Below are 26,875 nucleotides of genomic sequence, written 5' to 3'. Positions count from 1 at the left end.
AGGCGCGCCTGCATCGACACTGAATCCCAAACCACGCCTAAGAAAGTGGTCCTCTGAAGTGGAGAAAGCACACTCTTCTTGGCGTTCAGCCGTAACCCCAACTCTTTCATATGGGCGAGAACGACATCTCGATGTCGAACCGCCATCTGATGCGACTGAGCTAAAATCAACCAATCGTCGATGTAGTTCATGATGCGAATACCCTGAAGGCGCAGGGGCGCCAGAGCTGCATCCACGCATTTGGTGAAAGTGCGGGGTGATAAAGCTAGGCCGAATGGAAGAACTTGATATTGGTATGCTTTGCCCCCGAAAGCAAACCTCAGGAACTTCCAATGACACGGACGGATGGAAATATGGAAATATGGACGTCCTTGAGATCTATCGTGACAAACCAGTCCTCGGACCTGATCTGTGGCACGATTTGTCTCAATGTTAACATTTTGAACTTGAGCTGCATGACTGACTCGTTCAGAACTCGAAGATCTAAAATGGGACGCAATCCCCCGTCCTTCTTTGGAACTATGAAATACCGGCTGTAAAACCCGGTTTCCCTGTTGGAGGGAGGTACATATTCTATGGCCCCTTTCTCTAACAGAGTGTTTACTTCCTGTTCCATAACCAGAACCTGCTCTGGGCCCACCACTGTGGGTAGGACCCCCATAAACCGAGGTGGGCGTTTCTTGAATTGTATCTGATACCCTTTTTCTACGGTCTGCAGGACCCAACGAGAAACATTTGGCAGTAGCTTCCACGCTGTCAAAGATTCTACTAGAGGTACCAGCCTCTCGAGACTGGTTTCTGGATTTTGTTGCTGTTGAGTAGTCGGTTCGTCGCCCTGTAACGGCGCACCGGCAGGGAACGACTGAATGGACTGCTCTAACACCCTCCTCAGAGGGGGCGGGCATCCCGAGTCCACTACGTTTCCGGGTGGTCCTTGAGATATGTGCTCACCGGAGACCGCTGCGCCCTGAAACACCGGAGACGGCAGGGTTGGCAGAACGGTCCCCTGAGGGCACCGAAGAGAGACGGGCACCGTAAAAAGAGGTGTTAACCGCTCTGCTTCGGGGGGGACTACCCTCATTCGTCCTGAGCCCTCGGACATCAGGACTTTTTCCCAGCAGCCTTCTTGGCGGTAATAACGGTCCGCAGATCCGTCTTACCCCTCGAAGACTGCTGGGTTTGAGAGCGCCCTCCGTGTCCCCGTGATTTTTGTGGGGGAGCACGGGAGGACACGCTCTGTTTTTGAGTGGCACGATGTTCAGCGCTCTTTTTAGATGAGTGAGGCTGCTCCCGCTCAGCAGCCTCATAGAAAGAACGGCGGGGGAGAAGTTTTTGAAGTGTGGCTGCCTGCTTAGAAGCTTCTTGAGACTTAACTACAGCACTATTCACTGCATCTCCAAATAATCCTGAGGTAGAAACAGGTGCATCCAAAAGAAAATGTTTTTCTTTGTCCTTTATATCGCTAAGATTGAGCCACAGATGCCTCTCAGTGGCCACCAGGGCTGCCATAGAGCGGCCGATGGATTTAGCCGTCTCCTTGGTGGCCCTGAGAGACAAATCTGTGGCCCTACGCAGTTCGGACACTGCCTCAGGACCAATCCCCCCGCCCTCATCTAAATCACCCAGTAATTCTGCCTGGTATGCTTGCATAAGGGACATTGTGTGTAAACACGCTGCAGCTTGACCAGCGGCGGAATAAGCTTTATTGATCAGGGAAGATGTGAATCTGACTGGCTTGGTGGGTAACACAGGAGCCTTCAGGGAAGATGCCGTTGCTGGAGAGAGATAGCTCGCAAGCGTCTCCTCCACCTTCGGCATCTCCCCGTAACCATGCTCTTTATATTTGGAAATAGTGGAGTAGTGTGATGTTTGTGCACTGTAAACTCTATATGACATGGGTTTCCCCCACAATCTCGACACCTCTGTGTGGAGATCGGGGAAAAACGGAAGGCTTCTGCGCTGAGGCTGTGCACGAGATGGCAGGAAACGTTCGTCGAGCTTACTTTTCGAGCGAACGTCCTGCCTATCTTCTGGCCACTCAATAGATAGTCTCTCGACAGCTCTAGTCACTACATCGAGTAATTCCTCAAACGCATGAGACTGAGGTGGCGAATCCGCAGACTCAGCGTCAACACTAACAACGTCCAACTCCTCAGAGCTGGACAATTGCAGTGTTGGTGCCTCCATCGGGGGGGAAGAAACCGCAGCGCGTGCTTCCACACCCTGATGAGAGGCACTGGATCTGTCAGAAAGAGGCTGAGATAAGGCAGAGCCCGTCTCAACATACACTGACAGATCCATTTGCGAACCCCAGGTCTGAGATCGACGCCGAGCCTCGGCAGCGGCGGGACCAGAGCCCTGTGGAACGCGATCCTGGTTAAATAGAGCCAGGCGGGATCGGAGCGTACGCAATGGAAGCGCGTCGCAATGCACACAGCCACCACCCTCAGGTGCTGACTGGGCATGCTCTTCACCCAAACAAACAACACAAAGAGTGTGAGTATCACCACCCGTTAAATAACGCGGGCAAGGATGAACACACACTCTAAACTGCTGCTGCTTACTCGCCATACTGAATATATATATATAATTTAGACAGACAACACCAAATAAAGAGGACAGATTCAACACAGAGCGCAACTGAAGACTCAGAAAGCTTTCATTTTCTGTTTTCGGGCAGGCTTTATAGCTTCCTGGTACGTGACGTCACCCGCCTCTGACGTTCCGCCACACCATTGGACTGATTTTACATGTGCTTCAAGACGTCATCACGCAAAGCGTTCCCCATAGCGTCAATCTCGACGCAACGCGAGTTCCCTTGAAAGGGAACGTACGTTTTGTACGTTTGTATGGACGTATCTGCAACAATTAAACGTAACATTATTATGTTTTTACAGCTACAAAACGTTAAATATTTACGAATCTTTCATATCATTAAGATATCTGTATAATTTACCTTTTACCGTTTTATAGATAAATGGAAGATCCCTTAACCAAAGAGTATAGAAGTAACAAGAGGCGAAACTCCGTTGCAGTTTTGACAACAGCCACTAGGTGGCGCTTCGGTAGCGCGGCCGCCATTTTGGACTGAACCAACGGCTTTACCGTTAGCACAACTACTGTACAGCATTAACATTATGTCTGGAAATAATTGGAAACAAAGAAAACAGTGTTCTGCCATCAACTGCAACAACTACCAGTGTACAACCAATCAACTAGCATTTCATAGATTCCCCAAAGATCCAGAGAGGTAAAGTAGAAAAGGTTTTTATTAACTTTAAAGTGAGCTAACGTCAACGATAACAGGTGCTCTAGCGTTAATGTAAGCTATCCCATAACCGCAGTAACAGTTTGCTAATGTTATGTATTTGGTCGAAATTGTCAAGACTCGAAATGGGCTTTTTAAATCGCATACTTTCAGAGATATATGAACACCTAACCTGGCAAATGACCGCTTTATTAATTCATTGTTATCACTAAATTAACCCTTTAACTAGTGTCACCTTTTTTTCGCATAAACATGAAAATCACTATCCAAACTTAAATGGTTGTAATTCAAGAATGCTTTGGAATTTAGACCTATGGTTGGTCTTGTTTTAATTTGTCAGATTATTGTTGAAGTGAAATAAATTATGAAAGTGAAACAGAAAAAAGTTATATAAGTTTGAGTTTATTAAAATGTACAAATTTAAAATATAATTATTTATATTTTATATAAAATATATATATTACAAAATATATTTTACTCTAGAACTGCAAGAAAATGAAAGCAAAAAATCTGAACAAGTTGTGTTCCACATTTTAGGTTGATATGTTGATATTTCGCTTCCTCACCCTTTCTGCTGTGTGCTCTAACGTTACACGGTTTGGAGCTGCGCGCTCTTGCTCGCTCGCTCGCTCTAGATTCCGGGTGATTTTAGCTAATTTGTGGGCATCAGGGAGCCGCTATCAATATGCGGGAGACTCCCGGATCTTCCGGGAGACATGGGATGTCTGCTCTAGAGATATTAAAAACTAGAAACTACTTTTTAGTTCATTTAACCGCTTTTGAATTTGAACCGGTATCGTTCAATTCTATGACAGCTGTGTTGCGTTCAGTCCAAGATGGCGGAGCTGCAGCTCTGCGCATGGGTGCGTTTGTTGCAATGGAACGTTCTATTGAGTTTTGCCTCTTGGTACTTCTATACTCTTTGCCTTAACCCTACTCCCAACCTAAACATAACATTAAGTTACCCATTTTATACTGAATATTAAAAGGATAAAACGTACAGAGTGTAGGGAAATGGCAATTTTATTAACAATATAGCATTAAAAGATTTTGTTAGCAGCTAATCCTACTCCTACCCCTAAACCTAGCTGCTACCCATAACAATTTCTTAAAACTACATAGGCTACAATTATGAAGAAAAACAACATACAATCACAATAATTTATTTATTGCGAAAATGTCAAAACCGGTACCAAAAGTCGTTCACATGACGATGTGTTGCAGTCACAGTCCTCTCTTTCAGTATATAATAGTTTTGAATGAGGTACAGAGCAGAATTTAAGTTAATAATACATGAAAATGTTAATCCGGCTTCGCTCTGTGTGAAGGCGCGCGCTTCTCCATTTCAATGTAGTTTACCGACTGAAATACGGCATGTCGCAATCTGTGACGAACATAGACGAACAGACGAGAGCCAATGAGCGTTTGATATCACTGCCGTAAAACATGTCGTAACGCTTCTTGAGGGCGCAATTTTTGAATTTGAATTCATCACGAGCGCGGGATTTGACAGTTACGGACTGCGCTGCTGTGATAGCCTGTGAAATGGAGATGAAGATCACTCACTGGATAAAGGGCTGAATTTGGATCTCTTTCTTGCAAACGTATGGATTCTAAAGATTTGGATTATATCAAGTATAATAAAATTGATGTCTTTTGTGAATTTATGTTGGGTTTTGGTGTATTATTGTTCTATTGGAGAAAACGCATTTTGTGTCTCACTGTAAATAAACTAAATATTAAAATGGTTAAACTATTAAATAAGGTATTTTTAAGGTTTTAAAGTGTATTCTTGTTTAACTGTAGGCTAACGTTAACGTTAATCCTCTGAAACGAGTTTGCAGCAGAAGGGACGAACAGAGCGAAATGTTATTAGTCTATTTCTTGAGTAAGTTAAAGTGCATAAATGTGACTGAAAACGTAATTGATAAGACATTTGAATGCAATAGAGTCAAAACATTAATGCCACGATTTTAATATGCATAAATAAGAATACATACAAATATGTACGTCGGTAGAGTTGTTCATACGTAAATAATTTACGTTTTTGTGCTGTTAATACATAAACATTTTACGTTTTAGTGCTGTAAATACGTCAGTATTATACGTTTCTGTGTGTATAAAACGTAAGTAAATGTACGTATGGTAGAAATACACTTTACGTAAAAATACACACGTATTGAGATCACGCTATGGTTGGAATATGTGGTCACATCCTTGGTCTGTCTTGTTTTGTTTACTTTGTTGATGGTTTTTTTTTTTTTTTTTTTTCATCAAATGGAGCTTTCACTGTCATGAAATAAAAGGCCAAGACAAATAAAACAGAAGTAGTCTAAACCTTAAAAGCAGAAAATGATTATCTAGATGTCAAAACAACTCTTACTGCTGTCTACTTCAGAGAAAAGTTTGTGCTCTTGATTGCTTTGGCAATTTGCAGACCTTCACTCAGTGGAACAGACATTTTTAAGCAGATCAAAAATGCACTGAACAGGAAGCACCGTGAGGGAATTGTCTTTGATTTGATTTCCTATTAGGCAAGAAAATAGGTATCTCTCATCACGAAAGGATTTCAAATGACCATCAGATTCGTGCATCTGGTAACCTTTTCAGAGATTAATCGCTTTGAAAACTGATATTCAAACAGAAAACGGAACATGGTGTTGTTTCAGAGATTGCTAAATAAAATAACGTCCCTAAAAAATGTGAAGTTAAAAGAGCGAGAGATTAGATTAAAGTGCAACGTACTTCCCTTGATTTAGTGCAGTTTAAATGCAGAACCTTTAAAATGCAATGAAATCAGACACTGATACATACAGACACAGATGGGCACCAAAAAATAGCCGACCCCAAATAATGGGATCAGACCAGGCTGCAACTTGGAATTGAATTATGACTCTGCCATTTAAGCTAGGGATTTCATTTTTCACAGCCACAGGCCACTTTATAATTGATTTTTTTATTACTCTTAAAAAAATAAAAAATGAACTTTTTATTCTAAAAAAATATGACATATAAATCAAATTGATAATACATACAATTATAAATAATAAAATAATAGGATTGTTTGTATAAGTGTTAACAACTGCTAAGTAAAATTATGATCCAAACGAAAATACTATAAACCAGTGCAATTTCCTTGCTCACAGAACAATCTTTTTTTAATAAAGACTCAAATCTGTTTCTTTTCTTTGTAGTCTGAAAAAAAGACAGAAAGAAAAGGTCAATGTGATCTTTTTCATATAAGAATCATTCAGCTCTACTTTCAATTTCATAGAGGTTTATGCTTTGCTTCACTGCTACAGTACATCTTACATATTGAGTCTTTTATTTCAGACCTTGGATTGTTACATGTCTGTTTGTTTTTGGACTCTATTCTTTGTTTCTTTTGTTCAGTTTCCCGCCATTCATTTGTTCCCATGGTAAACCTCCTCATTGGATGGTTGTTTTTGAGTTTCTCTTCCTGTTCCTTGTGGGTTTTGATTAAAAGACTATTTCCTGGAATCATCCTTCGTCGTGTGCTTCATTGACACAGTCCTTCCGTAACATGGATGAATTGATTTACAATATGAAGTGTATTTTAACTGCAGCACCTCCTTTGTTTCAGTCGAGGACTTTCTCGAGAGAGAGATACAACAGTATTATGTAACTGTGAAACTATGTGATATGTGATTCAACTATCTTATACTATTGGGATGCCTTGCAGCATGTCTGAATAGGAGAACTGAGAAAAGAGCTTCTGTTGTCATGTGAATTTCTTTATATTATTGTATGTTACATTTTAAAACAACTTGAAATGAAATGCTGTATAGAAGTTTTTAAAAGACTGCAGTTTTCTTATTTGACTAAAAGCTTGTTCACACCAAGAACGATAAAGATAACTATATTAGCATCAAAACAGAGCACAATAACATTCTGATTATAACTGCATGCTGCATTTATGTCGTCTGTTGCTTTAAATGCTCAAGCTCTTTAAATTCGGGTGGATTCTGATTGGCTGTTTAATGTTTTTAAAAATTGTTGTGAAAGGGATTCAAATGTTATTTCTCTGTGCTGTTATCGTTATAGTTGTGGTGTGCTATTTTTTTTTATTTTTTACATTTAGAATGATTTTTATATACTATATGGTTATCACTATCATTAGTTATCTGTGAACTGGCCTTACAACTCTATTTCTGATTTCATGGTCTATAACTCTGCAGAACATACAAAGAAAGATCACTGAGTGAGAATCCTTAAGTGAAATACTCATTAAGACAGTAATTTGTTTGACTTCCCTGCAAAGGTTAGTAGACTTGAAGGCCACAGTAAAGTGCTGTTTTGAGGAGCACTTGTGGCTTAGGATTATTGAGCCACTTGTCAATTGCTGTAGTCACCTCATGAGTGAGTTTTCACACTTAGTAGAGCAGTGTGCTCTCCTCTGACAAATCAAGACCCATTCAGCTGGAAACAGCATCACCTACTCAGTGCTAAAAGTGCAATGTTCTACAAAGGCAGAGCATCAAGGTCCAAAATGACGTAAATGACTTCATCCAATAGATGAACTGTTGAACTTACAACCTTGAGATATAAAGAGCAGAATGTTCAATGAATATACAGATATCTGTATATACAGATGATGAACAATGATTACTGATTAAGGCTGCACTTTATTTTACAGTATGTGCACTTACGTGGACTTAGAGTGTACGTCCTTAAGAAAATACTGGTAATATAAGGTAACTACACTCTTAGGGCGCTTTCACACTAGCACTTTTGGTGCGCACCCGGGTTCGAATGACGTCATAGTTCGGTTCGTTTGGATGATGTGAACGCTGTTTTCCGAACTCGGGTGCGCACCCGCGAACCATACTCGAGTCCGCTTAAAAAGGTGGTCTGGGGTACGGTTCATGTGAACTCGGGTACGGTTCGCTGCTGATATGAATGCAATCATACCAAATCGCGGAAGTGAACCGCTATTGATGACGTATACCCAGCTAGAAATTTTTTGTTCTAAAAATGTTCTAAGAACATTAGCATGTATTGTTCTATAAATGTTTTCAGCGGCTAGTTTTAGTTTTGTTCCCAGAATGTTCTTTTAAAAGTTTGGAGAACATTCTTTAAAAACATTATTAAAATGTTTAGTAGTAACATTCTTTTAACATTATTCTCTAACGTTCTTAGAAAGTTTTCAGCGGCTAGTTTTAGTTTTGTTCCCAGAATGTTCTTTTAAAAGTTTGGAGAACATTCTTTAAAAACATTATTAAAATGTTTAGTAGTAACATTCTTTTAACATTATTCTCTAATTTTCTCAGAACGTTTTCAGCGGGTAGTTTTATTTGTGTTCCCAGAATGTTTTTTTAAATGTTTAGAGAACATTTTCTAAAAACATTATTAAAATGTTTAGTAGTAACATTTTTATAACATTATTCTCTGACGTTCTTATAATGTTTTTAGCATGTAGTTTTATTTTTGTTCCCAGAATGTTCTTATAAATGTTCGGATAACATTTTTTTAAAAACATTATTAAAATGTTTAGTAATAACGTTCTTATAACATTATTCTCTAATGTTCATAGAACGTTTTCAGCGGGTAGTTTTATTTTTGTTCCCAGAATGTTTTTTTAAATGTTTAGAGAACATTTTCTAAAAACATTATTAAAATGTTTAGTAATAACATTCTTATAACATTATTCTCTAACGTTCTTATAATGTTGTAAGCGGATAGTTTTATTTTTGTTCCCAGAATGTTCTTTTAAATGTTCGGATAACATTATTTAAAATGTTTAGGTGTACCATTCTTACAACATTATTCTCTAACGTTCTTAGAAAGTTTTCAGGGGGTGTTTTTATTTTTGTTCCCAGAATGTTCTTTTAAAAGTTCAGATAACATTTTTTTTTACAACATTATAAAAATGTTTAATAATAATATTGTTAGAACATTATTTCTCCTAAAAGGTAGGATAACATTCTCTAAGAACACTCTAAAAATGTTTTGTGATGATGACCTTCTATAAATGTTTAATCATAACATTTTTAGAACATTATCCCTTTATTCTTATAAAGTTTTTAGCAGGAAGTTTTATTTTTATTCTTAGAACGTTCTTCTAAAAGTTAGGATAACATTCTCTAAAAATACTCTTAAAAATACTACTTAACATTCTTATAAATTTTTTAGTGGGAAGTTTTATTTTTGTTCCCAAAATGTTCTCTTAAACATAAAAAATGCTTAGCTATAACATTGTTAAAACATACAATTTTATTAATCTCTAAAATAAAACAAAAATCTAAGGTTTATGAATGGCATTCACATAAATTATTAGAAGTTCTGCGTACAGTAGATGCCCAACATTAAATGAAGAACTCAGTAAAGTCCAATGTGCAATCACACGTCTTGACTGCTGTTTGCTCAGAGCGCTCATCATCAGTCTTTGGTTGTCTTGGTTCTTGCAGAAAAAGAATAAAGTCATCTGCATTAATAGGTGTTCTACTGTTCTTCTCTTCTTCTTTTTCAGCTGCTATCCCAGTTAGCAGAATTGAGCTCCATTCTCTGTGTGCATGGTAGAGTTTTTCCTCATAGCCTATAAAAGAAGATCATGCAACAGTGTAAACAAAAATAATACAAATACATATTACATATTAAGATCACAAGCAATATTGACTTTGAAAACTTTCAAAATTAGCCAGCCTAATTATTAATCAGAAATTAATTAGATTAGTTTATTTAAAAGTATAAATATGATACCTTATGAGTATCTATTTTGTTTCTGTAATTTAAAACATATACTTAATCCATTATATACATGTTAAAGGGATACTCCACTTTTTTTGGAAATAGGCTCATTTTATAACTCCCCCAGAGTTAAACAGTTGAGTTTTACCGTTTTCTAATCCATTCAGCCGAGTTTCTGATATTTAGAAGAATGTCAGTAACCAGACAGTTTCTGGTCTCATTGACTTCCATAGTATATATTTTTTCCTACTATGGAAGTCAATGAGACCAGAAACTGTCTGGTTACTGATATTCTTCCAAATATCAGAAACTCGGCTGAATGGATTCGAAAACGGTAAAACTCAACTGTTTAACTCTGGGGGAGTTGTAAAATGAGCCTATTTCCAAAAAAAGTGGAGTATCCCTTTAATAACACAACTAGAGGCTAAATTATTTTAACAAACTACAAACTTGGCTTGAGAAGTGTGAACCTCGAACTCAGGTAGCCTTGAGCACAGCTGCAGCATGTCACAGCACTGCCCACGATGCTTTTGCTCTGATGTAACAGCTCATTTTCATCAGTTATATTGTCTATGGATTGTTACATTTCTTACAGATTTCTGCTTGTTTTAAATCAGATACAGATAAAGTAGTACTGCATTTGAGATAGAACAATTTCTAGTGTGATTTAATCATACCTGTGAATCGTCTCTTTGCTATTAGCTAAGCTGTAAGTTTTAGTTACTTCAAAAGCAGAAAGAAAAATATGCTATAACTTCTGTTTCTTATTGAGAAATCACAGGACAGTGTTGACACTAACTTTTTGTGCTCCAGTAGGTTTCTGTGTGCGCACAATCTGCATGTTAAATGTGAGCTACTGTCTGTGCATATGAAAGCTTGTTTCCGCCATGGAATACAATTTTTAAAAAAGGTAATTGCGAATCACAATTCAAACTTTTTTTTCTCAGAAGTGCGAGATATAAACTCGCAATTGGCCGTTTGAAAGTCAGAATCACAGGATAAATTAGTAAAACCTGAGAAAAAAAAGCAATTCTGGCTTATTTTTTTTTTGCTGTCGTTTCTATATGAGAACATTAATGCACTTCATCAATACAGCTGCTCTGAGAGTCACTTCAGCAGCATTTTAGCTTCATTTGAGAAAAACTATCATCATATCATAAAACACAGAGAAACTCAAAGGTCTACATGGCAATCCGTCAAATAAAAGTTTGGTTTAACCTTTGAAGAACGTTTTGCTTAAATCATTACATTTTAAATAATTGGTTATAGCAATTTAATTAAACCATTCAAATGGAATCAAGAAAACAAAAAAAAATTTACTTTTGGGAGATGCGAGAGCGAAGTAGTCCAGTGATAATTAACAGGCAGCCATGGTTAATGCAATTTGCAAAGACCCGCCCCCTTTAGTTACTGTTGCTATGTCCAACAAGCCATGGCGCTCTCACGCCACACATCATGTTGTCACGCAATGAAAAATACATTGCGGATCACAGAAAAAACGCTGAAACGTTTAAACGCAGAGACAAGACAGAGCAGGTTACTTTTGATATGAAAGTTGAAACAAAGTCTCAACGTTTAATTTGTGTAATTTTTTTAGAAAAAAATATTTTTGGTAAAATAAAAATGTAAAAAATACCTGTCAATCAAACTCCCTCGAAGGGTGAATTCTGAGGGGAGTAAAAAAGACAGCTCACAATTCTGATATTTTCTTGCAATTGTGTGTTCTTGCCTCACAATTCTGAGAGAAAAAAAAAAACTGTAATTTTACTGATGGAAACAGACAGTAAAAAAGTGGACTTCAAAGATTTCTTATTCTGTAGCTCCCTGTGGGATTTTTTTGACAAGTCCATAAAAATGCATCCATCCATGATAAAAGTACTCCACACGGCTCTGGCAGGTTAATAAAGGCGAAAGGTGAAGCGAAGTGATGCGTTTGTGTAAGAAACATATCCATATTTTATATTTTAGGGCTGGGAATCGATTAAAAAAAGTAACTGATTATTTACACAATTTGCTGTAATTAAATGCAATTAATTGCATTTCCCCCAAGCTTGTAATCATCAATATTTAAACTTAGAATAACCTAATTAAACAACAAAAAGGAAAAAAAGGAACAGAAAATAGCCCTGTATTAAAATAATATTAAACATCAATATATCAATATATTATTATTTTCAATAATCAATCAACATAATAAATTTAACAATTTATTATTATAATTTTTTTTTTCTAATTATCAAAATAAAACATAGTCCTACAAAGCTATTATTACAAGAGCATGTGATCAGAGCAGGTAATTTTACCATTGTTGCCAGCATGACTATACCAGCTCAGTAGGGCTATTTCACAGAAGTCTACTACTGAGAAATTTCACGTTATTTGACTTTGCTTTTCCAGTGCATGATCGGTACATGATTGGAGCGTTTGGGCCGTTAACGACAGAGCAGAACGCGCAGCGCAAACACGGAGCAGAACATTGAGCAAAGAGCTCAATGTTTGCTCAGTGTTGTGTGTGTGTGTCAGTGCGCCGACACACACACACACGGAATGGAGAGCGCGGAGCGGAAAAGACCCGGTCATGAAAGCTGCGCGAGAATAAAACCTGATCGCCGAACACGGAGGGGCGGGACGGCATATTTTGCAGCCTTTTCCGCAACAGGAAGTCATTAAAATGAGGCAAAAAAAGTGCTGCGTTAATTGCATTTTTTTTATAAACTCGTTAAGCATCTCAAATTAATCGCGAAGATTAACGTGTTAATTCCCCCAGCCCTACCATATTTATAATTTTATCGACTTAAATAACTAGCTTCCAGCAGACAGCCATATGCAAGTCAAATTACGCCCAAAGAGTTAGTCAACGCATCGATACGCATATGCGCCTGCAAGGCTACGCATCACTACACTTCGGCCGCCATATGCGTCTATGAGTAGAAAAATGTGTCGTCCCAGTTTTTGATACGCGACGCACCGTTGTATGCAATACTATGCGTTGTTGGTGGGGGCAAAACTGCAAGTTGCTTGCGTCCGACGTGTTGACTATAAAAGGCTCTTGTCGGTGCATGACATAGGAGTAGCATAAGCTTTGACGGCTCTCGCGGTTCAAACAAACAGGGCTAGGCAATAAATTCAAGCTCCTCCCACATTTCTCTTTATATGATTCTCTTTAATGATCATTTTTCTAAAAATCTCTGTGGAAAGAAAGTCAGATATAAATCTGGGACAGATATAAATCTGGCACGAGGGAGAAAAAAATAGATCATTTTTATTTTGGAGTGCATTGTGCGTTTAAAATTGACTACGGTTTTATAAAATGCAGTGGATACTTACTAGTGATGGACTTGTTTCTCTGTTGGTGCCTGTTCTGCTCCGTAAACATTGGTCCAATGCTTGATCTTAAGAAAATGTAAAAAGTGTGTTAATGTGTGTTAACAGACTATTGATCTGGGTGACATAGGACCATTTTTTATGTTTTCCTTAAGTGTTAGGCTATATAAATCTGGAGAACCCTTACTAACATTAACCATGGTTTTGCTACACTAACTAAATGGTAATAAATTATTGTAATCAATCCACCATAAAAATATTGTTTCTACACTTTACTATAATAAAAACCATGGTTAATTTAGCAAAGGACCCTGGGAACATGTCCTAAAAAGAACAGCTCATCCAAAAAATAGACTCTCTATCGTTATTTACCGGTACTCCATGTTGTTCCAAAACTGTATGAATTTATTTTGTATAACCTTAATTAAGATATCTTGAGAAATGACTTCACTGTTTTTTTGTTTTTTTTTCATAAAATGGGTTCCAATGTTGTTTAATTCCCAACATTCTTGTGTTTCAGAGAAGTAAGTCATACAGGTTTGAAAATAATTTCATTTTGAAAGGACATTTATGTTATGTATAAAGACACAATGTTCTCAGTTCACTCATTGCAAAGCTCCTATGCTGAGGTTTATTTTATTTTTTCAAAATGTTGCAAGTAAAATGTTCTAATTGTGTTAACTTGTCACATTAGAAGAACGTTTTATGAAGAACATTCAACATCTCATCTCTCAATGATATCCTCAAAACATTTCCCTAACGTGACAGAGAGAATGTTCTTCTTTTGTTATCATGAAACATTGGGACAATGTTATATTGAGATCATTGTACAACTTTAACTTTAGCAACATTCCCAAAATATGCTCAAAATGTTGCAAGTAGAATGTTCTTCTTTTGTTATCATGAAACATTGGGAACATTTGTTTCCATAAAATGGGTTCCAATGTTGTTTTATTCCCAACATTCTTGTGTTTCACAGAAGTAAGTCATACAGGTTTGAAAATAATTTCATTTTGAAAGGACATTTATGTTTGGGTCAGCTAGGCCCATAAAAACTCATATCAAGAAGACAGGTACAATTTTGACTGGAGGGTTTGGACCAGTGTGCCTTTGAGCAGAGTTTACATGTTCTGCCTCTATTTCACGTGTATTTTACTATGACAATACTCACCGCAACTGAAGATCATGTGGCTGGATAATTTATTCCCAAAATTCCTGGATAATGGGAAACACACACATACAGCAATATTATTAGCTATTTGTATTTACTTACTAAAAGAGACATAAAAAGCTTGCAAATTTTTACTCACCAGCTCAAAAACATATTATGATGATGACTCATCATTTTGACGGTAACGTTAGGCCGATATCCCGCGATCATTCAAAAGCCTAGTTTTCATAGTGTGGGTCGAGTTCCTCTCTGTATAAAGACACAATGTTCTCAGTTCACTCATTGTAAAGCTCAGACTATGCTGAGGTTTATTTTTATTTATTTTTATCAAAAACTAACTTAGCTGACAATATTTAGCCTAACGTTACACATGCAGCCTGAAACATTGACATAATATCGATATTGCTCTAGTCGCATTTAAAATTAGCTTCTCAATTTAACACACTATATTTTGATGTAGCAGAATGTATTTTTATATAAAATAAAGTTATTTACCTTCCGCAGATTGCAATATGTCCGTTACACGTAGGCTACGTTGTTAAAATTCGTTGTCCATTTACATCCCGCAACTCGCTCAAAATAAAAATGTAACAGTACGATGCAAAATAATCCATGTTTTAAACAATGTAAAAGCCACAGAACCGAAGGAGGCTAGTACTGAAGATCCTCCCGAGCAGCAGCAGCGCGCACACACACACACTCTCACTCTAACAGACGAATATTCAAACTTCAAACTTGACCAGTAAAAGGCGCGCATAGCTGCCATTGGCCAGATTCCTGGATGACAGTCTGAATAGCCAATCATGCTCAAAACAACTCGAAGAGACAGCCAATAATGTGGTAACATTGCAATTACAGGAAAAGATTACATGTTTTAAAAGAAAGAATATGAAAAAAATGTGCACGGCTATTTATTTAGTTGTATTTGTAAGCTGGCTGTTATATTTAATCAATTGGTTAAATGGTGTCTTCATTGCAGTGCATGATAAAAAATAAATAAACTTACAATAACATATAAATAATAATAATAAATTACACAAATAATATATACCATGTATAACAACATATATTTACCACTGCTCTGCCAAACAGCAGTTTAAAAGAGCAAACATATTATATATTAAACAGAGCAAACATTGCATATGTATAGGCTATTCATATACAATTCTGTATACCTACCTACATGAAAAACTAATGGATTGGTATCATGGTAACATTAGAGATACATTCATGTGACCCATAATGATCCTTTTGCACTTTAACAAAATATTGACCTTTCCTTTAGAAACACTCTTATGCCTAATAATGTCAACTTGCTTTTCACCCTGTGTGGCACAGTTACACAACCTGTTGGTTTAGGGTTAATCCTCTGTCCAACACAACACTTTGGTAACATTGGCATAATTCTATACAAGTTGCAACATATACCCCGGGTTTCACAGGCAAGGTTTAAGCCTGTAGTCCCAGACTAAAATGCACGTTTGAGCTGTTTTACCTGAAAGCAACTTGCACTGACATATCTTAAAATATGTCGGTGCCATTATTTTGTCTCAAGATGCACACCAGTAATGTTTCTTTTTCTTTTTTCTAAGGCACATTTTTAAAAGCTAATTAAATGCACTAAGGCCTAATCCTGGCTTAATCTAAACTCTGTGAAACCGGGTCTGGGTTAGAAATTAAGGATTAAGGTTAACCCTAACCCTAACCCTTGTCTACAGACTTTTATTTAACAGCATGGATACTCCAAGGTGTTGACTGCAGTGGTTAGGCCTTTAGCGTTGATACAGGACGAATAACTTCTTACTGTGACAGTCTGTAATGTATTTTAGCAAAGAGTGTTTGTATGGATTGTCCCTAATTAAGCTAGAGCTATTGGTGCATTCAAGTCATGTCATAAAGATCGTATTTACAAGTTGAACGCCACCACAATGATGAGAATATGAGTAGGAAGCTCAGGATTTTCTTTAACCCCGATCTTGAAGAGTTAGGGGTGTGTCAGTGGGAAACATTGTGGGATACCACTATACTTAGGTATTCAGCAGTGACAATGAAGTAAGCTAATGCCTGCACAAAATATGATAGCATTAATATGTAACAGTATAATATGTGATGATAAAGTTTACAGTGGCTTCATTAATTTAAAACATTAAACAAAATTGTAAAACCTCATGAATACAAACTTCCCAGGAGGACTTAAACGCACCATATGTTCCATCGTGAACCCTGTTGGCCTGCTGTCAGACCAGCAAGCTCAATTTAACAATAATTGTGTAGTTTGATTGCTAAATGTTACATTTAAAATGTTCTAGTTTTGTTAACACGTCACATTACAAGAATTTTTTTTAAAAACACTCATCATCTCAGGTCTCAGTGATATCCTCAAAACATTTTACGAACGTTGATTTGATAATGTTCCTCCTCTGTTATTATGGAACATTGTGCCAATGTTTTACTGAGAACATTATATAATCTGTTATCTCAACAACATCCTCAAAACATCCTTAAAATGTTGCAATTAAAATGTTCTAATTGTGTTAACACATAACATTACAAGAACGTTTTATAAAGAACATTCAACATCTCATCTCTCAATGATATCCTCAAAACATTTTCCTAATGTGACAGAGAGAATGTTCTTCTTTTGTTATGACAAAACATTGGGACAATGTTATATTGAGATCATTGTACAAACTTTAACTTTAACAACATTCCCAAAATATGCTCAAAATGTTGCAAGTAGAATGTTCTTCTTTTGTTATCATGAAACATTGGGACAATGTTATATTGAGATCATTGTACAAACTTTAACTTTAGCAACATTCCCAAAATATGCTCAAAATGTTGCAAGTAAAATGTTCTAATTGTGTTAACTCGTCACATTAGAAGAACATTTTATAAAGAACAATAAACATCTCATCTCTCAATGATATCCTCAAAACATTCTACAAATGTGACAGAGAGAACGTTCTTCTTTTGTTATGACAAAACATTAAGACAACGTTATTTTGAGATCATTGTACAAACTTTAACTTAAACAACATTCCCAAAATATGCTCAAAATGTTGCAAATAAAATGTTATAATTTTGTTAACTCGTCACATTAAAATAACGTTTTATAAAGAACAATAAACATCTCATCTCTCAATGGTATCCTCAAAACATTTTCCTAACGTGACAGAGAGAACGTTCTTCTTTTGTTTTTATGAAACATTGGGACAATGTTATATTGAGATCATTGTACAAACTTGAACTTTAATAACATTCCCAAAATATCCTCAAAATGTTGCAAGTAGAATGCTCTTCTTTTGTTATCATGAAACATTGGGACAATGTTATTTTAAGATCATTGTCCAAACTTTAACTTTAACAACATTCCCAAAATATGCTCAAAATGTTGCAAATAAAATGTTCTAATTGTGTTAACTCGTCACATTAGAAGAACGTTTTATGAAGAACATTCAACATCTCATCTCTCAATGATATCCTCAAAACATTTTCCTAACGTGACAGAGAGAACGTTCTTCTTTTGTTTTTATGAAACATTGGGACAATGTTATATTGAGATCATTGTACAAACTTTAACTTTAACAACATTCCCAAAATATGCTCAAAATGTTGCAAGTAGAATGTTCTTCTTTTGTTATCATGAAACATTGGGACAATGTTATTTTGAGATCATTGTACAAACTTTAACTTTAACAACATTCCCAAAATATGCTCAAAATGTTGCAGGTAAAATGTTCTAATAGTGTTAACTCGTCACATTAAAATAACGTTTTATAAAGAACATTCAACCTCTCATCTCTCAATGATATCCTCAAAACATTTTCCTAATGTGACAGAGAGAATGTTCCTCTTTTGTTTTTATGAAACATTGGGACAATGTTATATTGAGATCATTGTACAAACTTTGACTTTAACAACATTCCCAAAATATGCTCAAAATGTTGCAAGTAGAATGTTCTTCTTTTGTTATCATGAAACATTGGGACAATGTTATATTGAGATCATTGTACAAACTTTAACTTTAACAACATTCCCAAAATATGCTCAAAATGTTGCAAGTAGAATGTTCTTCTTTTGTTTTCATGAAACATTGGGACAATGTTATATTGAGATCATTGTACAAACTCTAACTTTAGCAACATTCCCAAAATATGCTCAAAATGTTGCAAGTAGAATGTTCTTCTTTTGTTATCATGAAACATTGGGACAATGTTATATTGAGATCATTGTACAAACTTTAACTTTAACAACATTCCCAAAATATGCTCAAAATGTTGCAGGTAAAATGTTCTAATAGTGTTAACTCGTCACATTAAAATAACGTTTTATAAAGAACATTCAACCTCTCATCTCTCAATGATATCCTCAAAACATTTTCCTAATGTGACAGAGAGAATGTTCCTCTTTTGTTTTTATGAAACATTGGGACAATGTTATTTTGAGATCATTGTACAAACTTTAACTTTAACAACATTCCCAAAATATGCTCAAAATGTTGCAAGTGGAATGTTCTTCTTTTGTTATCATGAAACATTGGGACAATGTTATATTGAGATCATTGTACAAACTTTAACTTTAACAACATTCCCAAAATATGCTCAAAATGTTGCAAGTAAAATGTTCTAATTGTGTTAACTCGTCACATTAGAAGAACGTTTTATAAAGAACAATAAACATCTCATCTCTCAATGATATCCTCAAAACATTCTACAAATGTGACAGAGAGAACGTTCTTCTTTTGTTATGACAAAACATTAAGACAACGTTATTTTGAGATCATTGTACAAACTTTAACTTAAACAACATTCCCAAAATATGCTCAAAATGTTGCAAATAAAATGTTATAATTTTGTTAACTCGTCACATTAAAAGAACGTTTTATAAAGAACAATAAACATCTCATCTCTCAATGATATCCTCAAAACATTTTCCTAATGTGACAGAGAGAATGTTCCTCTTTTGTTTTTATGAAACATTGGGACAATGTTATTTTGAGATCATTGTACAAACTTTAACTTTAACAACATTCCCAAAATATGCTCAAAATGTTGCAGGTAAAATGTTCTAATTGTGTTAACTCGTCACATTAGAAGAACGTTTTATGAAGAACATTCAACATCTCATCTCTCAATGATATCCTCAAAACATTTTCCTAACGTGACAGAGAGAACATTCTTCTTTTGTTATGACAAAACATTAAGACAACGTTATTTTGAGATCATTGTACAAACTTTAACTTTAACAACATTCCCAAAATATGCTCAAAATGTTGCAAGTAAAATGTTCTAATTGTGTTAACTCGTCACATTAGAAGAACGTTTTATAAAGAACATTCAACATATCATCTCTCAATGATATCCTCAAAATATTCTACAAATGTGACAGAGAGAATGTTCTTCTTTTGTTTTTATGAAACATTGGGACAATGTTATATTGAGATCATTGTACAAACTTTAACTTTAACAACATTCCCAAAATATTCTCAAAATGTTGCAAATAAAATGTTATAATTGTGTTAACTCGTCACATTAAAATAACGTTTTATAAAGAACATTCAACATCTCATCTCTCAATGATATCCTCAAAACGTTTTCCTAACGTGACAGAGAGAACGTTCTTCTTTCGTTATAATGAAACATAGGGACAATGATATTTTGAGATCATAGTACAACTTGTTATTTCAGAAACATTCCCAAAACATCTTTTGAATGTTGCAGTTAAAATGTTATATCTTAGTTTTCATATAACGTTATAGGAACATTTTTTAAAATGAGAAAACATCCTTAAAATGTTCAGTAAACATTACATTCAAATGTTTTCTTTAGAACATTAACCAAACTTGTAGGGAATGTTAGCGAAAGTTCTGAGAACGTTCCCTGCTAGCTGGGTAATCTGGTGCGTGCGTGTGTGTTTAACAACTGTAAAAGTGTCTATACGCTTACCTTGACGAAAACCGGGATTGACGCACTGCAAGCAGAGAGATGATTTCTGCTTGCCTCCACAAAAATTGTCCTCAGCGTACATCCCACTGTCTTTGGAACGGTTTTAATACTTTTGTGGCAGACAGACGCAAGTGTGTTTCTGTATCTTTTCTTTGAAAACAAAACCAAAGGTTCATAAAAAGAACAGCAAATGTGAAGCGAGCAATTCTATCCATTTTGACGCCTTTTCATAGCGGTTATCAAGCAACGCGAGTATGCGCCAGCTGCAGCTTGATGATGCAAGCGTACCAGGGTTCGGATACAAATAATATAATGTGAACACAGTCCATCAGGGGCTGGGGGAGGGGGGGAGTAATCGAACTCGGGTTCGGAACAGGCAATCGAACCAAGTGTGAAATGGGTTAAGATCAGGTTTTAGGGGTAGGTTCAGGGTTAGTACCTTGTTATTACCCAGTTATTGTAAAAACTATAATAAGTACATAAGTAAGTACATGGGGAACAGGCAAAATACTAATATGCTCTACAGCTAATATACATCAGTCGTGAAACTCTAGAGGGTGCAGGCTAATAAGTACTTAACATGCAATCTGCAAGCAATCACAACATTAGCACATTATACAAGCTGATTGGCCTCTGCTGATTCTGCAGCGAATGAGATTGCTTGCTCAATATTTAAATAATCTGGTTTAGAGTTCATCTGATAACCCTCCACCTCCCCCAGCTCCACCTAGGTTTTCTACAGGACTCTATTTGATTAGTAATTTAGAAACAGTGCAGAATTTTAAATATTGTTAATTTCAATTTCATAAATATGTGATTTTATTTTTCTTACTCCTAAAACTTTTTGTTTATTTACAAATGTACATGTTCAATGTGATCTCAGACTGTTGAATCCCACTAGAGGCAAGGCCAATGAACAGAAACAAGTGGAGGTTGCACTCCATACATATTTGATGAGATTCCATATAATTTCACAAATGCTCTTGGAAACATATTTCTCTCACATGCGTGTACATTCCTGTGCTATTTTTTTTTCTGCCTAGAACAATTATTCAAAAACTACAAAATACAAAAAGCAGTAAATCTGAGGTACAAATGGATGTTCATCACAACGGTGTAGAAATGACTCCAATACAGTGAGAACAGGATCTTGTGGTAGGCATGGGAACAGGAACCCTACAAGACATTTTCAACCAGTCATTTGTGCAGCAATCATAGCCAAATACATTACTTTCCAAATTACCCTCTCTTATGTCTTGTGATATAACATTTCTGGGTAGAATCAGGATATGATGACATTGCCCCCGAGGCTGACCCTTCCCAATTAGACAAAGAAGATAAAAAAGGAAGGATGGGAGAGGAGGAAGGAAGAAATGAAGGGGGAAAAACATCTTGAGTATCAGTGAATTGTGTTTTATAGGAGACCATAAAATGAAATCCTTCAATATACAGCAATATTCTGGGATATACAAGATGACTGAAATGTCCAGTTATGCTATTTATAAAAAAAGAATATGAAAACACGGTCAATAAACAGATCCAACAGATATAAAATAATAATAATAAAACAGTAGATCCAACAGAAAACAAATAGAAATTATTGGCAATAATTCAACTTTCTCTTTGGTGTCATAACTTTTATACCACACTGAACATAACTTTCATAGCTTTGATACCACATTGAAAGTTTGATAATAGAGTGTTATAATACTATTATACAGTAAGATCAACATGACCTCTGACAACAGGAGCTTCAGCTTATGTTTTTTGTCAAGTGCTTTAGGAAGACGAGAGTTCATTGCAAGATAACATCAGTGTTGGGTAAGCCACTTTGAAACTAGCTCTAGTACATGCCACATATAATTCCAAGTAGCTCAACCACAGTCAAGCTATTGAAAGCATAATTACTATAGCTATGTCTATATGATATAAGCTACTAAATAAAGTAGCTAAGTACACCAAAGCTACTTAAGGGGAATGATAATATATTTTTAAACATATAGGCTAACTATCCAATGATAGGATTTATAATTTAATCAGAGTAATTTTCTGCCACATCAAAAACAAAGTGATTTGAATGAACAAATGATCTCAATTAAGGTGGCAGAACTAACTTAAACAGATCATACTCACTAAATAAACCGGTGTTACTCTGCAGGAACTACTAGTGATCTGCCATTATTTTAAAGTGAAAAACATCTCTTTTTTTACTTTAAAATAATGGTTCAGATAGTTCTCGAAGAGTGACCAGGCAACATTGGCATTTTATTGCGAGTAAAACAGACAATTGCTTACGCCTCAGACACGTTAATGTTGTAATTGGTAATTAATTATTAATGTTATTATTAACGATGGACTCTAAAGTGTTACCCTTTATTTCGGTAGTCCACTTTAGGCATTCTACTGACTAAGTAACTTTGCAACTACTTGTCAACTACCAGTCATTCAAGTATTAGTAGACTGTCTGCTTAATATCTGCTAACAATTTATTTTGATGCTCCCCCAACAGACATTCTACTGACTATAAGTAACTTTTCAAGTACGTCAACTTATTCTACTAACCCGAACCTAAGAGTAATACTACTAATGAGTATTACTGCTAATGAAAGTTAGTTGAATTGTAGTTGCAAATTAATGAGAGTTAGTTGACATGTAGTTACAAAGTTGCTTAAATGCAGAACTGGAAACAATGAAAAATACTGTACAACCTTTTTTGTGAAAGAAGAAATTAGAAAATATGCTGAAAACAAATAAAATCTTTAAATGCACGCAAACAATAGCAACCCATGTGTCACTCAAAGCAAAGACAGACACATTGATGGTGGTTGCATCATGACTTGAAGAGGCTTTTTGCATGTTTTAAGTGCAAACATAAATAACAAGCGAATAAAGTGGTCATGGATAAAGAGTGCAGTCAAAGGCGAGCCACGCTGAGGGGAACAGTGACAGGTGGGTAAAAAAGATATGGGAAGGGGTCGGCCCATCTGTCATCTTTAGATGGCTCAGCTGTTCCAGGGGCTGAGGATCCTTCTCTCAAATCCCACTCCAGTTGAGAACTTGGCATCTGGACAGAAATAGGAAGGGGTGAGGCAGCGGTTCCTCCATGATACCCTTATGACTAAAAACAGTAGGTTAAAGCTTAACCACTAAGCTTTAACTCAAAATTACTCTTGTGTATAAACAACACTTGATCTGAAGCATACTTTTAAAAAGAGCACTCATTACAGAAATAATATACATTAAAAGTGTGAAATGAATGGTTTCAGACGTAATTGCATGTTATTTACAATGAAATGAAAATGCATTATATAATTTACATTTATATTAAATGCAAATAGTTGAACTTCAAGAGTACTTTTTAAATTTTATTTTTTACCAACTTAAGAACATCTTTATGGCCCTGTTTCACAGACAGGGCTTAGATTAAGCCAGGGTTAGGCCTTAGTTTAATTAGGACATTTAAGTATAGCTTTTATAAACATGCATTAGAAAAATACATTACTGTGTGCATCTTGAGACAAAGCAATGGCAGTGACATATAACTTGTAAGGCATGCATATAGATACATTTGTAATTAGACATTTGTAAGGATGAAGTTGCATTTTAGTACATTTAAATTACAATAACTTCAAATATACTATCAAATAACACACAGTTAAAATGATAATCAAGTACTTAACATATCAAAATAAGTGTACTTTAAAGCATGACAATAGATTATTAAAACATAAAATGTACTTTAAAGTAAAGCTTTTAATATTACATTTTTACAAAGTGCACTTAAAAGGGTACTTAAGTGTGTTGAGTAACAGTCATGAAAGTGTTTTCACTTATTTATTTAAAGGTCCCATTGCATGGATTATTTTATTATTTTAGAATGTTTCCTGGGGTGCCCTTATAATGTTAGTATGTTTTTTAGATCAAAAGTTGTTATAATTTAGAAATAAAAGGCATATTTCCTAGCCTGATTTTAGCCTCTGATTTGAACACTCTGTGTGAAGGGGCGTGTCTGCTGTGAGACTTCAGTGTAAACGCCCACTGCTGTGATTGGCTGACATGCTTGCATATGAAATATTTAGCATTACATGTGGAACTCTCTCGAAAACTTTTACTATTACAGCTATTATACGTTTTTACTATTACAGCTATCGAGATTAACAAATCGTGAGAAGTTTATTAAGTATTTAGATCTATTCCCATCTCATAAAAGGTTGCAGTGATGAGCACTGAGCAGATGACAGCCTGTTGATCGCGTGAATGAAGATCTTATCATTGCAACGCAGTTTCTGCACTCTCACTAATGATTTCACCAATGCAAACATGAGGTAAGTACAGTAAGAGCTTCGTTGTGCAGCGTAACAGCGTCATTGATTTCATAACGAGTTTTGGCAAGTGTCCAGATAAACTCGCGCTGTGTGATTGACAGCTTGGGCGATTGGAAAGGGATTGTTCTTTGATCGCTTTCTGTATATATATTAATCACAGTTTAAGTAAGATTATTTCATCCTACTAAGAGAAACGGCGTGAAGTTGATCGTTTAGTCACTGGCTTGATTTATTGATGCATAAACAGTATTGAACGACTTTGAGAGAAAGATTATCTGTCTGAACTTGAACAATTACACATCAGAAATTCACATAACCCACTGGTTCTTCAGAGGCTCGGATGAAGGAACTAAAAAAATACTTTTGTGTTCATTTGTACATCCAAACACTGAGCAACTGCCATGCTTCACTCGTTTGCAAGCCATGATGTCTCTCGAGGAAAAACTAATATCGCGCTCGCGCAGCTCATTTTCTCATGGGCGGGCCAAATTCTTTTTGCAGGCAAAGAAGAGAAAGGGGAGGTAACTTTTCCCCTTATGACGACATAAAGGGAAGATTTCTAGATTCGCCCGTCTGAGCTTTAATTTTCTCAAAAATACCCAGGGCTTGGTTTACACCCATCAAAACGTCTAGCCACTGGGGGACCATAGGCAGGCTAGGGAAACTCATATTAAGGTTAAAAAAAAATTCATGCAATGGGACCTTTAAACAATACCGTTCAAAAACTTCAAATAATAGCCCGGGCTTTTATTTTCCCAAATCGCCGAACTGCACCGGCTTGTATTTGAGACAGGTGTCTATATGAGGCAGGCCTTTAATTTAGTGTTGAGATGTTGTTCATTGAGTGTAGGCCTAGAGATAACGATCCAAATAGCATAGGCTGATAAACGGAAAGCATGACAGAAGGAGGTTTAACAAATCTGTTAATGTAAGAATTAGCCTACTATATTTCCGTATGTCTAAAGGGGGTCGCGCACCAGACGAGAAGCGCAGCGCCACGTCTTTAAAATTCTAACACATTATTCTCTATGAGTGTACATTGTCTCAAAATTGTCTCAAAATATGCTATTTGCTATATGCTACCCTGTTGGCAATAGTGTCCTCCCTTCAGCGTGAATTTGGCCCCCCACCTCCGTCCAAACGAATCATAGTCATTCAACCGAGACTACACAGCCACTATGGCTGCTTTCTTTTTTTACTGTCAACTTCTCTCAGGTGCACTCTGAGTTGATAGTGTCTCCTCTCTTTCTCAAAGTGATGATGTACTACCTAAAGAAGATACAATTTGGAACTTACAGCCAAATTACAGCCTTTCAAATCGAGCAAGCTAAGGCAATAATCAAACACACTCTACTGGAATCTCTCTCAAATAACACTGGGAAGTCTGACTCATTTTAGTGAGCTGGTTAATTTGAAAGGTTATTTTTTATTAAATGTTTTACAAAATAATTTACTAATTACTTTGAATCATCACAGTTGTGTTCCTGTAACTTCCAGTGTCACATTTTCTATTCCTTTTTGGCAGTGGAAAATAACACTGTTTTCAATTCAGTTTAAATATGATGTTGTTTAGTTTAAATTGCATGTATATTTATCCACCTTGTTTTTAATGTTAGAGTGGGCACAACCATTTTTAACTTGAAAATGCAAAGCTTCAGTTCCCTTTCTGTCAGTCACTTTCAACGTTGTGACTCTAGGGAGCCCCAACCACCTCTGACATATTCAGAAAAGGCCAATGGAATTGCCGTGTGGAATTCACATGCCTGGCCACGGCCCCGGAAATACGGGTATATAAGCGGCCGGCGTGCATAACATTCTTTAGCTTTGTTCTGAGCCGAAGCACGCATTTCGCTTATGAGAAGCATTGATGTCACTCCATTTACCTGGTTGGATAATAAAAGATCACACTTCAGCAGTCTCCTTTCTCAGTTGTGCACAGTTAAGTGTGTGGAGTTCTCCTGAGTGCATCAGCGGTGGCTAAAAGAGATAATTTCCTTGAATAAAGAGTACCTTTTCTCAAAAAGAGCTGCATGGTGGATTGCTTCTTTTTAAAGAGGCCTTTCCATCCATGTCCTGCTGGTTGGAGTCGCTTCCTCTCTCCCTCCTATGGCCACGATCTCTGTCTTCAATG

At 36.2% G+C, this 26,875-nt stretch overlaps 1 long non-coding RNA gene across 2 annotated transcripts; it reads right to left on the bottom strand.

The window, feature by feature from the left end:
* Positions 1-9,539: 9,539 nt before the first annotated feature.
* LOC311086790 lies at positions 9,540-16,140 on the bottom strand. 2 transcript variants are annotated; one of them, XR_014607122.1, is made up of 6 exons: positions 14,967-16,140; positions 14,611-14,720; positions 14,472-14,515; positions 13,304-13,368; positions 11,613-11,714; positions 9,540-9,824 (listed from the first exon to the last, which is right to left on the bottom strand). It is a non-coding gene; the product is annotated as an uncharacterized lncRNA (long non-coding RNA). The 2 variants fall into 2 exon arrangements; XR_014607123.1 differs by lacking the exon at positions 11,613-11,714 and having other exon boundaries at positions 14,967-15,815.
* Between the last annotated feature and the right edge of the window lie 10,735 nt (positions 16,141-26,875).

This window comes from Abramis brama, assembly GCF_963993115.1.
Source record: "Abramis brama genome assembly, chromosome: 7".
NCBI lineage: Eukaryota > Metazoa > Chordata > Actinopteri > Cypriniformes > Leuciscidae > Abramis > Abramis brama.
This window is presented reverse-complemented; position numbering and strand designations above follow the sequence as displayed.